Consider the following 14,231-nt stretch of genomic DNA (forward strand, 5'->3'; position numbering starts at 1 on the left):
TTGTTTCAACTAACTAACTAACTTTTTGTTTGTTTTTTATCTTTTTCAAAACAACCTAACTAACTCTCTCTCTCTAATTTTCGAAAATATCTTCCCTCTTTTTTAAAATTTCTTTTTAATTAACTAATTATTTTAATTTTTGATTTTAATTTTCAAAAATTACTAACCTTTTTCAAAAACCATTTTCGAAAATCACTAACTCTTTTTCAAAAATTATTTTCGAAAATTCACTTCCCCCTCTCATCTTCTTCTATTTGTCTATTTATTTACTAACATCTCTTCCTCACTCACCAAAAATCCAAACCACCTCTCTCTCTCTGAGTTTAGATTTTCTCTTCTTCTTTTCTTCTATTCACACAGGGACCTCTATACTGTGGTAAAAAGGATCCCTATTATTATTATTATTATTTTTCTGTCCCTCTTTTTCATATGAGCAGGAGCAAAGACAAGAATATTCTTGTTGAAGCAGATCCAGAACCTGAAAGGACTCTGAAAAGGAAACTAAGAGAAGCGAAATTACAACAATCCAGAGAGAACCTTTCAGAAATTTTCGAACCGGAAAAGGAGATGGCAGCCGAAAATAATAATAATGCAAGGAGAATGCTTGGTGACTTTACTGCACCTAATTCCAATTTACATGGAAGAAGCATCTCCATTCCTGCCATTGGAGCAAACAACTTTGAGCTGAAACCTCAGCTAGTTTCTCTGATGCAGCAGAACTGCAAGTTTCATGGACTTCCATCTGAAGATCCGTTTCAGTTCTTAACTGAATTTTTGCAGATCTGTGATACTGTTAAGACTAATGGAGTAGATCCTGAAGTCTACAGGCTCATGCTTTTCCCTTTTGCTGTAAGAGACAGAGCTAGAGTGTGGTTGGACTCTCAACCCAAAGACAGCCTGAACTCTTGGGATAAGCTGGTCACGACTTTCTTAGCAAAGTTCTTTCCTCCTCAAAAGTTGAGCAAGCTTAGAGTGGATGTTCAAACCTTCAGACAGAAAGAAGGTGAATCCCTCTATGAAGCTTGGGAAAGATACAAGCAGCTGACCAAAAAGTGTCCTTCTGACATGCTTTCAGAATGGACCATCCTGGATATATTTTATGATGGTTTATCTGAGCTATCAAAGATGTCATTGGATACTTCTGCAAGTGGATCCATTCACCTAAAGAAAACGCCTGCAGAAGCTCAAGAACTCATTGACATGGTTGCTAATAACCAGTTCATGTACACTTCTGAATGCCATATTGGCTCAGAATAAAATATTGACTCAGCAAGTCAATATGATTTTTCAGAGTCTGAATGGAATACAAGCTGCATCCAACAGTACTCAAGAGGCGTCTTCTGAAGAAGAAGCTTATGATCCTGAGAACCATGCAATAGCAGAGGTAAATTACTTAGGTGAACCTTATGGAAACACCTATAATCCATCATGGAGAAATCATCCAAATATCTCATGGAAGGATCAACAAAAGCCTCAACAAGGCTTTAATAATGGTGGAAGATACATGTTTAGCAATAGCAAGCCTTTTCCATCATCCACTCAGCAACAGACAGAGAACTCTGAACAAAATACCTCTAATTTAGCAAACTTAGTCTCTGATCTGTCCAAGGCCACTGTAAGTTTCATGAATGAAACAAGGTCTTCCATTAGAAATTTGGAAGCACAAGTGGGCCAGCTGAGTAAAAAAATCACTGAAATCCCTCCTAGTACTCTCCCAAGCAATACAGAAGAAAATCCAAAAGGAGAGTGCAAGGCCATTGAATTAATCACCATGGCCGAACCTGTAAGGGAAGGAGAGGACGTAAATCCCAGTGAGGAAGACCTCCTGGGATGTCCAGTGAGCAATAAGGAACTTCCCTCTGAGGAACCAAAGGAATCTGAGGCTCATCTAGAGACCATAGAGATTCCATTAAACCTCCTTATGCCATTCATGAGCTCTGATGAGTATTCCTCTTCTGAAGAGAATGAGGATGTTACTGAAGAGCAAGCTGCCAATTTCCTTGGTGCAATCATGAAGCTAAATACCAAATTATTTGGTATTGAAACTTGGGAAGATGAACCTCCCTTGTTCACCAATGAACTAAGTGATCTGGATCAACTGACATTGCCTCAGAAGAGACAGGATCCTGGAAAGTTCATAATACCTTGTACCATAGGCACCATGATCTTTAAGGTTCTGTGTGACCTTGGTTCAGGAATAAACCTCATGCCCCTCTCTATAATAGAGAAACTGAGAATCTATGGGGTGCAAGCTGCTAAAATCTCATTAGAGATGGCAGACAATTCAAGAAAACAGGCTTATGGACAAGTAGAGGACGTGTTAGTAAAGGTTGAAGGCATTTACATCCCTGCTGATTTCATAGTCCTGGATACTGGAAAGGAAGAGGATGAATCCATCATCCTAGGAAGACCTTTCCTAGCCACAACAAGAGCTGTGATTGATGTGGACAGAGGAGAATTGATCCTTCAATTAAATAAGGACAACCTTGTGTTTACAACTCAAGGATCTCTCTCTGCATCCATGGAGAGGAAGCAGAAAAAGCTTCTCTCAAAGCAGAGTCAACCAAAGCCCCCACAGTCAAACTCTAAGTTTGGTGTTGGGAGGCCACAACCAAACTCTAAGTTTGGTGTCAAACCCCCATATCCAAACTCTAAGTTTGGTGTTAGGAGGTCTCAACAAAGCTCTGCACATCTGTGAGGCTCCATGAGAGCCCACTGTCAAGCTATTGACATTAAAGAAGCGCTTGTTGGGAGGCAACCCAATGTTTATTTATCTAATTTTATTTTTTTTTCATGTTTTCTTAGGTTCATGATCATGTGGAGTCACAAAATAAACGAAAAATTTAGAAACAGAATCAAAAACAGCGGAAGAAAAATCACACCCTGGAGGAAGCACCTGTCTGGCGTTCAACGCCAGAACAGAGCATGGTTTTGGCGCTGAACACCCAAAATGGGCAGTATCTGGGCGCTGAACGCCCAAAATGGGCAGCATCTGGGCGCTGAACGCCAGAATTGCACCCTGGAGAAGAGCTGGCGCTGAACGCCCAGAACAAGCATGGTTCTGGCGTTCAACGCCAGAAATGGGCAACAAATGGGCGTTGAACGCCCAAAATGGGCACCAACCTGGTGCTGAACGCCCAGAGTTGTATGCAAAGGCATTTTACATGCCTAATTTGGTGCAAGGTTGTAAATCCTTGAACACCTCAGGATCTGTGGACCCCACAGGATCATCTCAGAATCTGTGGACCCTACAGGATCATCTCAGGATCTGTGGACCCACAGGATCCCCACCTACCTCCACTTACTCTCTTCTCTCTTCTCAATCATCCTCTATTCCCAATAAACACTCTTTTCCAAAACCCTTCACCTATCACCTCCATCTCTCTTCCCTATTAACCCTTCACCACTCACATCCACCCACTCTTCCCCATAAACCTACCCAATAAACTCCACCTACCTTCAAAATTCAAATCAATTTCCCACCCAGACTCACCCATATGGCCGAACTTTAACCCCCTCCCTTCCCTATATAAAGCCTTCCATTCTTCCTCATTTTCACACAACACAACCCTCTCTTCTCTTCTTGGCCGAAACACACCTCCCCCCTCTTCTCCATCTTTTCTTCTTCTTCTTCATCTAATTTTTTATTTTCTTGCTCGAGGGCGAGCAATATTCTAAGTTTGGTGTGGTAAAAGCATAAGCTTTTTGTTTTTCCATTACCATTGATGGCACCTAAGACCAGAGAATCCTCTAGAAAAGGGAAAGGGAAGACAAAAACTTCCACCTCCGAGTCATGGGAGATGGAAAGATTCATCTCCAAAGCTCATCAAGACCACTTCTATGATGTTGTTGCCAAGAAGAAGGTGATCCCCGAGGTCCCTTTCAAACTCAAAAGAAATGAGTATCCAGAGATCCGACATGAAATTCAAAGAAGAGGTTGGGAAGTTCTAACAAATCCCATCCAACAAGTCGGCATCCTAATGGTTCAAGAGTTCTATGCCAATGCATGGATCACCAAGAACCATGATCAAAGTAAGAACCCGGATCCAAAGAACTATGTTACAATGGTTCGGGGGAAATACTTGGATTTTAGTCCGGAAAATGTGAGGTTGGCGTTTAACTTGCCTATGATGCAAGGAGATGAACGCCCCTACACTAGAAGGGTCAACTTTAATCAAAGGTTGGACCAAGTCCTCATGGACATATGTGTGGAAGGAGCTCAATGGAAGATTGACTCCAAAGGCAAGCCGGTTCAACTAAGAAGATTGGACCTCAAGACTGTGGCTAGAGGATGGTTGGAGTTCATCCAACGCTCCATCATCCCCACTAGCAACCAATCTGAAGTTACTGTGGATCGGGCCATCATGATCCATAGCATCATGATTGGAGAAAAAGTAGAGGTTCATGAAGTCATCTCCCTTGAACTCTACAAAATAGCCGAAAAGCCCTCTCCTGGGGCAAGGCTAGCTTTTCCTCATCTTATCTGCCATCTATGTTACTCAGCTGGAGCTTCCATAGAAGGAGACATTCACATTGAGGAAGAGAAGCCCATCACTAAGAAAAAGATGGAGCAAGCAAGAGAGCCCATTCATGGAGCTCAAGAGGCGCAGGAAGCTCATCACCATGAGATCCCGGAGATGCCTCATATGCATTTTCCTCTACAAAACTATTGGGAGCAAATCAACACCTCCCTAGGAGAATTAAGTTCCAACATGGGACAACTAAGGGTGGAACATCAAGAGCACTCCATCATCCTTCATGAAATAAGAGAAGATCAAAAAGCAATGAGGGAGGAGCAACAAAGACAAGGAAGAGACATAGAAGAGCTCAAGGACATCATTGGTTCCTCAAGAAGGAAATGCCACCATCACTAAGGTGGACTTATTCCTTGTTCTTACTTTCTCTGTTTTTCGTTTTCTCTATGTTAAGTGCTTATCTATGTTTGTGTCTTCATTACATGATCATTAGTAGTTAGTAACTTTGTCTTAAAGTTATGAATGTCCTATGAATCCATCACCTTTCTTAAATGAAAAATGTTTTAATTCAAAAGAACAAGAAGTACATGAGTTTTGAATTTATCCTTGAACTTAGTTTAATTATATTGATGTGGTGACAATGCTTCTTGTTTTCTGAATGTATGCTTGAACAGTGCATATGTCTTTTAAAGTTGTTGTTTAAGAATGTTAAATATGTTGGCTCTTGAAAGAATGATGACTAGAAAACATGTTATTTGATAATCTAAAAAATCATAAAAATGATTCTTGAAGCAAGAAAAAGCAGCAAAGAACAAAGCTTGTAGAAAAAAAGGGCGAAAAAAATAGAAAGAAAGAGAAAAAGCAAGCAGAAAAAGCCAAAAGCTCTTAAAACCAAGAGGCAAGAGCAAAAAGCCAATAACCCTTAAAACCAAAAGGCAAGGGCAAATAAAAAGGATCCCAAGGCTATGAGCATCAGTGGATAGGAGGGCCTAAAGGAATAAAATCCTGGTCTAAGCGGCTAAACCGAGCTGTCCCTAACCATGTGCTTGTGGCGTGTAGGTGTCAAGTGAAAACTTCAGACTGAGCAGTTAAAGTCAAGGTCCAAAGCAAAAAAAGAGTGTGCTTAAGAACCCTGGACACCTCTAATTGGGGACTTTAGCAAAGCTGAGTCACAATCTGAAAAGGTTCACCCAATTATGTGTCTGTGGCATTTATGTATCTGGTGGTAATACTGGAAAACAAAGTGCTTAGGGCCACGGCCAAGACTCATAAAATAGCTGTGTTCAAGAATCATCATATTGAACTAGGAGAGTCAATAACACTATCTAAACTCTGAGTTCCTATAGAAGCCAATCATTCTGAACTTCAATGGATAAAGTGAGATGCCAAAACTATTCAAGAGGCAAAAAGCTACAAGTCCCACTCATCTGATTGGAGCTATGTTTCATTGATAGTTTGGAATTTATAGTATATTCTCTTCTTTTTATCCTATTTGATTTTCAGTTGCTTGGGGACAAGAAACAATTTAAGTTTGGTATTGTGATGAGCGGATAATTTATACGCTTTTTGGCATTGTTTTTAGTATGTTTTTAGTAGAATCTAGTTACTTTTAGGGATGTTTTCATTAGTTTTTATATTAAATTCACATTTCTGGACTTTACTATGAGTTTGTGTGTTTTTCTGTGATTTCAGGTATTTTCTGGCTGAAATTGAGGGACTTGAGCAAAAATCAGATTCAGAGGTTGAAGAAGGACTGCTGATGCTATTGGATTCGGACCTCCCTGCACTCAAAATGGATTTTCTGGAGCTACAGAACTCAAAATGGCGCGCTTCTAATTGAGTTGGAAATTAGACATCCAGGGCTTTCCATAAATATATAATAGTCTATACTTTGCCCAAGTTTAGACGACGCAAACTGGCGTTCAACGCCAGCTCTCTGCCCAATTCTGGCGTCCAGCGCCAGAAACAAGTTGCAAAGTGGAGTTCAACACCCAAACTGGCACAAAAGCTGGCGTTCAACTCCAAGAATGACCTCTCCACGTGTAGACTTCAAGCTTAGCCCAAGCACACAAAAAGTGGGCCCCGAAAGTGGATTTATGCATCAATTACTTACTTCTGTAAACCCTAGTAGCTAGTTTATTATAAATAGGACCTTTTACTATTGTATTAGACATCTTTGGATTATCTTTTGATCTATTGATCACGTTTGGGGGCTGGCCATTCGGCCATGCCTGGACCTTCATTACTTATGTATTTTCAACGGTAGAGTTTCTGCACTCCATAGATTAAGGTGTAGAGCTCTGCTGTTCCTCAAAGATTAATACAAAGTACTACTGTTTTCTATTCAATTTATCTTATTTCGCTTCTAAGATATTCATTCGCACTTCAACCTGAATGTGATGAACGTGACAATCATCATCATTTCCTATGAACGCGTGCCTGACAACCACTTCCGTTCTACATTAGATTGAATGAGTATCTCTTAGATCTCTTAATCAGAATCTTCGTGGTATAAGCTAGATTGATGGCGGCATTCATGAGAGTCCAGAAAGTCTAAACCTTGTCTGTGGTATTCTGAGTAGGACTCTGGGATTGCAAAAGGATAGTAAATTCTATTCCAGTATGATCGAGAACCTCCAAGATGATTAGCCAGGCAGTGACAGCGCATCGGACCATTTTCACAGAGAGGAATAGGATGCAACCAACGACAAGGGTGATGCCTCCAGACGATTAGCCGTGCTGTGACAGAGCATTTGGACCATTTTTCCGAGAGGATTGAAAGTAGCCATTGGCACCGGTGACATCCTTACATAAAGCCAGCCATAGAAATGAGTAAGACGGATTGGATGAAGACAGCAGGAAAGCAGAGGTTCAGAGGAATGAATGCATCTCCATACGCTTATCTGAAATTCTCACCAATGATTTACATAAGTATTTCTATCCTTATTTTAGTATTAATTTTGAAAACTCCATAACTATTTTATATCCGCCTGACTGAGATTTACAAGGTGACCATAGCTTGCTTCATACCAACAATCTCCGTGGGATCGACCCTTACTCACGTAAGGTTTATTACTTGGGCGACCCAGTGCACTTGCTGGTTAGTTATGCGAAGTTGTGAAGATATGTTTAGACCATGGTTCTGTGCATCCGTTTTTGGTGCCATCGCCAGGGAATCAATTTCGAACAATAATTCACAACCTGAGTAACAATTTCGCATACCAGCCAACGTTAGTGACAATCACCTTTGTCACTAACGTTGGATCAAGCTCATAAGTGGCCACGTTAAGAGCCACGTTAACTCAGTTAACGTGGACTCTAACGTTGGGAAGCAAAAGGGAAGCCAACGTTAGTGACACTCACCTTTGTCACTAACGTTGGCCAAGCTTCCATAAGCCACGTTAACTCCCACGTTAACTTAGTTAACATGGAAGCTAACGTGGAGAGAGCAATTGGTCGCCAACGTTAGTGACACTTACCTTTGTCACTAACGTTGGGGTGAACCACCAAGAGCCACCATGAGCAACGTTAACTCCCACGTTAACTTAGTTAACGTGGAAGCTAACGTGGATAAAGAGATGATGAGCCAACGTTAGTGACACTCACCTTTGTCACTAACGTTGGAGATGGCTAGCATGACTACGTCAGAAGCCACGTTAACTTAGTTAACGTGGACTCTAACGTGAGAAAGAGGGGCACATTGGAACGTTAGTGACAAAGGTAAGTGTCACTGACGTTCTCGAAGGATTGGCAAGCTTACGTTAAGAGCCACGTTAACTAAGTTAACGTGGACTCTAACGTAGGGAAGGGGGAGGTTATCAACGTTATTAGGAAAGGTAAGTCCCAATAACGTGTGCGAAGGACCAAGAGGCAACATTAGTGGTAACGTTTGTGCCACTAACATTGAAGTTAACGTGGCTCATACTTGGGTGAGCAACGTTAGTGAAAAAGGTGATTGTCACTAACGTTCTCGAACCCACACTTTCACTTAACGTTAACACCACTAACGTCCTGAGCTAAAAGTCCCTGCCTACTTCACACTTTCTCTCTGCAAGCAAAGTTAAGCCTAATGATGAAGATAACTGCTTCAAACTCAGGATCCAAAGGCCCATACCCAAGACTTGAAGAGCCAACTAGAAGATCAGAAGAGTAGTATATATAGGAGTAGCTTTGAATTAGTTAGGAGCTAGAAAACTTTAGGGAGCCTTTGGCCTAGAACTACTCTCTGTATTTTACTTTCTCTGCACTTCTAGTTTATTTTCAGCATGTATTCTCTATCTTTGTTTTCATTTTCCAGAGCTATGAACAACTAAACCCCTTTCATTGGGTTAGGGAGCTCTGTTGTAATTTGATGGATCAATTTTAGTTTTCATTCTCCTTCTTCTATCTTTTCTCTTGATTTTACTAGAAAGCTTTCGATCTTCATCTAATTGGGTAGTTATCTTGCAAAAGAAGCTATTCATACTTGGATCTCTTCTGAACCTTGAAAGAGGAATGAAGAGATCATGCTAGAAATGCTTTCTCATGCTGGACCAAATTGGGTGTGGATGGATATGTGACTATAATCCTTCCAACACTTGATTTGGGAAATGCATGTGGTATAATCAGTGACCATACTTCATCTCTTCTCATGAGCAATTGACCAAGGAATTGGCTATTGATCAAGATTTGAGAGATTGAATCACAAGGAATTGTAATTCGATCACTTAAGATTGCCAAGGAGATCAATGAATGCATTGATTGAGGAAGAGATGAAAATGAACTTGATCCGGAGAATGCAATTTACTTTTATGAGCAATTACCCATTCCCATTTAAGATTCTGCAATTTACTTTCTGCCATTTACATTCAGCTCTTTAATTCTAGCATTTACTGTTTCTGGTATTTAATTTCCCGCCATTTAATTTTCTGCAATTCTCAACTCAAATTCTGGTTCGCTCAACTAGAACATTCTTCTAATTAAAGTTGCTTGATCAATCAATCTCTGTGGGATTCGACCTCACTCTATTGTGAGTTTTTACTTGACGATGAATTCAGTACACTTGCCGAAGGAAATTTGTTGCAAGACAAGTTTTCCGCGTATCATCTTAAAGCTATGAATGTTCTATGAATCCATCACCTCTCTTAAATGAAAAATGCTTTTAATCACTAAAGAACAAGAAGTACATGATTTTGAATTCATCCTTGAAACTAGTTTAATTATTTTGATATGGTGACAATACTTTTTGTTTTCTGAATGAATGCTTGAACAGTGCATATGTCTTTTGAATTTGTTGTTTATGAATGTTAAAATTGTTGGCTCTTGAAAGAATGATGAAAAAGAAGAAATGTTATTTGATGATCTGAAAAATCATAAAAATGATTCTTGAAGCAAGAAAAAGCAGTGAATAGAGAAAAGCTTGCGAAAAAAAAAGAGAAGGCGAAAAAAAAGAAAGAAAAAAAAAGCAAACAGAAAAAGCCAATAGCCCTTAAAACCAAAATGCAAGGGTAAAAGGGATCCAAGGCTTTGAACATCAGTGGGTAGAAGGGCCCAAAGGATCAAAATCCTGGCCTAAGCGGCTAAACCAAGCTGTCCCTAACCATGTGCTTGTGGCGTGAAGGTGTCAAGTAAAAAGCTTGAGACTGAGCGGTTAAATTCGAGGTCCAAAACAAAAATAGAGTGTGCTTAAGAACCCTGGACACCTCTAATTGGGGACTTTAGCAAAGCTGGGTCACAATCTAAAAAGGTTCACCCAATTATGTGTCTGTGGCATTTATATATCCGGTGGTAATACTGGAAAACAAAGTGCTTAGGGCCACGACCAAGACTCATAAAGTAGCTGTGTTCAAGAATCAACATACTGAACTAGGAGAATCAATAACACTATCTGAATTCTGAGTTCCTATAGATACCAATCATTCTGAACTTCAAAGGATAAAGTGAGATGCCAAAACTGTTCAGAGGCAAAAAGCTACTAGTCCCGCTCATCTGATTGGAGCTAAGTTTCATTGATATTTTGGGATTTATAGTATATTATCTTTTTATCCTATTTTATTTTCAGTTGCTTGGGGACAAGCAACAATTTAAGTTTGGTGTTGTGATGAGCGGATAATTTATACGCTTTTTGGCATTGTTTTTACATAGTTTTCAGTATGATTTAGTTAGTTTTTAATATAATTTTATTAGTTTTTAAATAAAAATCACATTTCTGGATTTTACTAGGAGTTTGTGTATTTTTCTGTGATTTCAGGTAATTTCTGGCTGAAATTGAGGGACTTGAGCAAAAATCTGATTCAGAGGCTAAAGAAGGAATACAGATGCTGTTGGATTCTGACCTCCCTGCACTCGAAGTGGATTTTTTGGAGCTACAGAAACTTAATTGGCGCGCTCTCAATTGCGTTGGAAAGTAGACATCTAGGTCTTTCCAAAAATATATAATAGTCCATACTTTGCCCGAGTTTTGACGATGCAAACTGGCGTTTAAACGCCAACTTCCTGCCCTATTCTGGAGTTAAACGCCAAAAACAGGTTGCAAATCAGAGTTAAATGCCAGAAACAGGCTACAACCTGGCGTTTAACTCCAAAAATAGTCTCTACAAATGAAAGCTCAATGCTCAGCCCAAGCACACACCAAGTGGGCCCGGAAGTGGATTTCTACATCATTTACTTATCTTATGTAACCCTAGCTACTAGTTTAGTATAAAAACTACTTTTAGTGATTTATTTTAAAGAATCTGGAGATCATTTTGTACACGTTTAGGAGGCTGGTCATTCGGCCATGCCTAGACCTTGTTCTTATGTATTTTCAACGGTAGAGTTTCTACACACCATAGATTAAGGTGTGGAGCTCTGCTGTTCCTCATGAATTAATGCAAAGTACTATTATTTTTTTATTCAACTCAAGCTTATTTCTTCTCTAAGATATTCATTCGCACACAAGAACATGATGAATGTGATGATTATGTGACGCTCATCACCATTCTCACTTATGAACGCGTGCCTAACAAACACTTCCGTTCTACATGAAAGCAAGCTTGAATGCATATCTCTTAGCCTTCTGATTTACGATCAGAGTCTTCGTGGTATAGGCTAGAATTATTGGCGGCCATTCTTGAGATCCGAAAAGTCTAAACCTTGTCTGTGGTATTCCGAGTAGGATCTGGGAAGGGATGGCTGTGACGAGCTTCAAACTCGCGAGTGCTGGGCGTAGTGACAGACGCAAAAGGATCACTGGATCCTATTCCAGCATGATCAAGAACCGACAGATGATTAGCCATGCGGTAACAGTGCATTTGGACCATTTTCACTGAGAGGATGGGATGTAGCCATTGACAACGGTGATGCCCAACATATAGCTTGCCATGGAAAGGAGTATGAGTGATTGGATGAAAGCAGTAGGAAAGCAGAGGTTCAGAAGGAACAAAAGCATCTCCATACGCTTATCTGAAACCCTCACCAATGAATTGCATAAGTATCTCTATCCTATTTTATATTTTAATTATATTTTAACTGTCAATTCACCATAACCATTTGAATCCGCCTGACTGAGATTTGCAAGATGACCATAGCTTGCTTCAAGCCGACAATCTCCGTGGGATCGACCCTTACTCACGTAAGATTTATTACTTGGACGACCCAGTGCACTTGCTGGTTAGTTGTGCGAAGTTGTGAAAAAGAACTAAGATTATGAACGTGCGTACCAAGTTTTTGGCGCCGTTACCAAGGAATGAACAATCACGATTTCGTGCACCAAAGACCATCAATACTGCCCCATCCAATTCGCAGCTCATTGCTCAAAGGTATCCAATCTCAAATGTTTTGTCCTACTCTAGACTTTCTGCTATGCATCTTGCATTCTCTCTTGCTATTCAAAATTTGGAGCCCAAAAGCTCTGAGGATGCTATAACTCAAGTTTGTTGGCGAGAGGCTATTCAAGCTGAACTACTTGCTTTGGAGAAAAATAAGACATGGAAGCTAACCTCCTTGCCATTTGGTAAGAAAGCAATTAGTTACAAATGGATGTTTCGTACCAAATATCACCCTGACGGAACGGTTAAAAGGCACAAGGCCAGGCTTGTTGCTAAGGGTTTCACCCAAGTAGCTGGTATTGACTACAGAGACACTTTTAGTCCTGTAATAAAGCTGGGGACATTGAGAATCATGTTGGCTGTTGCAGCAGTTAAGGGTTGGCATCTCAAATAAATTGATGTAAACACAACCTTCTTGCATGGAGAACTTGAAGAGGAGGTTTATATGTAGGTTCCCCCAGGCTTAGAAGCTTCATCAGGGCAGGTTTGCAAGCTTGAGAAGTCCTTGTATGGACTGAAACAAGCAAGCAGACAATGGAACTGCAAATTAAAATCTGTCTTGCTTGAGATGAATTAAATGCAAATCAGACTATGGTTTATTTACCAAACAGACTTTCCTGGGATTTACAACAATTCTTGTGTATGTGGATGACTTGGTATTGGCGAGTGATGATCTAAATGAAATTGAAGCAGTCAAAAGAATTCTTCATGACAGATTTAAAATCAAAGACATAGGGAATTTGAAATATTTCCTTGGGTTGGAAGTAGCAAGATCAGAAAATGAAATTGCTTTGTATCAAAGAAAGTATGTCCTTGATCTGCTCAAAGAAACTGGATTTGAAGGATGTAAACATGCCACCACTCCCATTGACTATGGAGCAAAACTCAGCAAAAGTGTTGGGGAATTGCTTCGTGATTCTACTCAGTATAGAAGAATCATTGGCAAATTTCTGTACTTGTCTAATACCAGACCTGGCATTAGCTATGCAATTGGAAAGCTAAGTCACTTTCTGGATTGTGCTACCAATGAACATCTAAAAGCAGCTCATCGAGTGCTGCGCTATGTGAAGGAATCCCAGCTGCAGGTCTCTTCTTCTCGGCAAAGTCAGATTTGCATCTCACTGGTTTCTCAGATTCTGATTGGGTGGGGTGCCTTGATTCCCGCAGATCTACTTCTGCATATTTTTTCTACCTAGGACCCTCCTTGGTAACGTGAAAAAGTAAGAAACAACTCACAGTTGCAGCTTCCTCTTCTGAGGCTGAATATCGAGCATTGGCAATGGCAACCCGAGAAGCTCAGTGGTTAAGCTATGTTCTTCGTGATCTTGGTGTTCCAATCCAAAAACCAATCAACATATACTGCGACAGCAATTCAGCAATTTATATTGCCACCAATATTGTATTTTACGAGCGGACAAAGCATATAGAAGCTGATTGTCACATAGTTCGTGACAAGCTACAAGAAAAACTGATTCACCTTCTTCCCATTTCAACCCACAATCAAGTAGCAGACATTCTCACAAAAACCCTTGTTCCTGGTCCCTTTCATGTTGCATATTCTAAACTTGGATTGTTGAACCTTTTCTCCCCTAACAATGCAAGCTTATAGGAGAGTGTTACTTAACATTATTATTGTCACTGCTGTTATTTAATATCACATAGTATACATAGTTAGTTAGTGTGACAGCAACTTTACATAGTTTTAATGTAGATATAAATAGATAATTATAAGGTTTGTATTCTTTGAGACTCTTCATTAATGCAAATTTTATTGCCTGAATTCTTCTCTCCTTCTCTGATCATGTGTTCTTTTCTAATCTCAAATGCATTTCTCCACAATTTTACATATTTAACTAGACATGATAACTTTTATTCTTTTATATATATTTCATTGAAATCATTATGGTGTCTAATTCTCTTCAAAAATTAAAAAAACATAAATGAAATATTATACAGCAGGCACATGGTA

The 14,231-nt window shown here is 39.8% G+C and overlaps 1 non-coding gene across 1 annotated transcript; it reads right to left on the reverse strand.

The window, feature by feature from the left end:
- Nucleotides 1-963: 963 nt before the first annotated feature.
- Nucleotides 964-1,071, reverse strand: LOC112774312 (small nucleolar RNA R71). The gene has a single exon (XR_003188807.1). It is a non-coding gene; the product is annotated as a small nucleolar RNA R71 (small nucleolar RNA).
- Between the last annotated feature and the right edge of the window lie 13,160 nt (nucleotides 1,072-14,231).

Source organism: Arachis hypogaea, chromosome 18 (assembly GCF_003086295.3).
Source record: "Arachis hypogaea cultivar Tifrunner chromosome 18, arahy.Tifrunner.gnm2.J5K5, whole genome shotgun sequence".
Taxonomy (NCBI): domain Eukaryota; kingdom Viridiplantae; phylum Streptophyta; class Magnoliopsida; order Fabales; family Fabaceae; genus Arachis; species Arachis hypogaea.